This window comes from Aplysia californica, unplaced genomic scaffold (assembly GCF_000002075.1).
Source record: "Aplysia californica isolate F4 #8 unplaced genomic scaffold, AplCal3.0 scaffold01481, whole genome shotgun sequence".
NCBI classification, from domain to species: domain Eukaryota; kingdom Metazoa; phylum Mollusca; class Gastropoda; order Aplysiida; family Aplysiidae; genus Aplysia; species Aplysia californica.
Genome location: NW_004798751.1, coordinates 77947 through 80341, shown reverse-complemented (window position 1 = coordinate 80341; position 2395 = coordinate 77947).

The window sequence follows — 2395 nt, the reverse complement described above, 5'->3', positions numbered from 1 at the left end:
AAGTGAAAATTTGGTTATTTCCCTTGTTACAAGATCTTGGTTAAATGGGTTGTGATTTTGTTCTTGAGCATGTTCTATTTTTCAATCGATCCAAAGTTGTTGTTCTCAAGTCTGCTGATGTTTCATATTTGACAAGGGTTCTTGGTTTTAGTAATGCGCCAGCATCAGAGGTCCAGAGGTTCTTTTAAAAATATTTTTTAAAACATGTTTCTTTCCTCAATAGATCTAGATCTAGATCTACAGCTGAAAGTTACAAAGATTATTATTTTTGGTAGGTTTTTTTTTTTTTTTTTTAATGATGTGTATTGTTTTCTTTTCCAAATATACAACAAATTACTGATACTGATATGTTCTGTTTTCAATTTTTCTGTTCATAAAACATGAAAACCATGAAACTTCGTGTTGAAAAAGTGCAAAACATGTCGCGAATGGTGTTACGGTAACTTGCATAATTTTTGCATAATTTTGCTTTTTTGTGCATAATTTGGCCATCTAAATTTGCATAATTCTACGGGGACAGTGTAAAGTAGTAGAGCAGATGTTAGTTCCAGGACAGACGAACAGTTTGTACACCTTAGGATGGTTAGTCTTCTTCTTCTTCTCGATCGAATCACACTTGAAGTCTGGTATCTGTCATAAATTGAGCCATCCTGCTCAGTTCATCTGTCGGCCCGTATAGCTTCTCTTGTAGCGTCAGTGGGGTTGGCCACATTTCCTGTCTCAGGGCCCTGTGCGTCTTGCAGTGCTGAAGGATGTGTTCAACAGTTTGGTTCGCGTCCGACTCTCCACACTGGCATTTTGGTGATTGTACTAGTTTAAAACATTTATACATATGTTGTCTCAGTCTTGTGTAGTTGTGGCCTTAGTCTGAAGATAATCACTTGTTCTTGGCGGGACAGCTCATGGTAGCCATCTGGTGTCTGAGGTGCTTTAAATAGTGTATTTATACTAGTTTTTATTTTGTGTAGTTAACGCTGTTGTCTGGTTGCTCATTCTGTGCTCCTAGTTTGGCCATCCTGTCTGCCTGCTCATTTCCTAAGACACCACAGTGTGATGGAATCCACTGCAGCATTATCCTCAGACATGGGATGACTTCAATTACTTTTCGTAGCCTCGGTAGTTTGCCGGAAGTGATTGCCTGCAGTACTGACATGGCATCTGTTAGGAATACTACTTGGCTTTGGGTAGTGGCTACCATATTCTTGATGATGTTTGCTGCATGTATTAGAGCCTCTGTCTCTGCCCTTGGATGGTTAGTGGGTCTCCTTCTTTCCTATCAACGTTTTTAAACATGTTTTATGTTTGCTACTCTCTTGGAAAACCTTTATGGGTGGCTGGTTGGTGGGTGCTCTGGACGTCTGGTGTGGTTTGCTTCTTCTTTCCTATCAAACATATATAATCCTTATCTCCCCTTCTTCTTTTTTATGTTTGTTACTCTCTTGTAGGGTGTGGCGGCGGAGCGGTTAGTGCGCTTGTCTCCGAAGCGGAAAGTCCGGGTTCGAGCCTCAGTTTGGACACGCATATTTTTCGCCCCGTCCTGCCCACCCAGCAGTAATGAGTACCTGACTTAGACTTAGAGGGGGAAGTAAAGACGATGTGGAAAGGAACTGGCCACCCTGCCACAATAAGCCGAAGGCCCAGGAAGTTGTCTCACTAACAAGGCAATCCCCAATGTCCGGATCGGATGCGGCTTATATGACCTTATGCAGTTGCGAGCACCGTAAAAACCATACTAAAACTACAAAACTTCTATGGCACTTATAAATGACATGTTGCAAGAGCCATTAATATTACTGAAACAAAAAACAAAATAAATGTTTGTACTCAAGTTTGTCTCATACCAAACTTCCTTTATCTGTCCCCGTGGTTTTATGCACCCCGCCTAATTTAGCAAAATTGGATAATTTTTTGGGCATAATTTCGTATTATTTTCCTTGTCTTTCTTTGTTAAAATTAAAAGATTCGCATAATTTCACATTTTGGGCTCAGTTTGCATACGTGTAATTTCAGAATTTTTCTTGCATAAAACAACAAGGACATCTTTATAGGTTACCACCACACTCGGCTAGGGTGCTGATGCTCTGGATGGGGATAAAAAGGATTTAATCTGTTCGATATTACATAATGCATTTGTAACGTCCGGTTACCTGTCCCCGTAGAATTATGCGATTGTTCCATAGCGTGGCGGCCGCGTTTTTTCGCGTAATTCAGCAACATTTGCATAATTTTGGATTCCCCGCGTTTATTCACGTTTTTTTCCTTTTTTTCACAAAACAATTAATTAACGCCTCGCCATGTGACTAAATGGAAATAATCACCGTAATAAGTCTCATTTAAGTGAAAAGCTGGTTATTTCCCTTGTTAGAAAATCTTGGTTATTATGGGTTGGGATTTT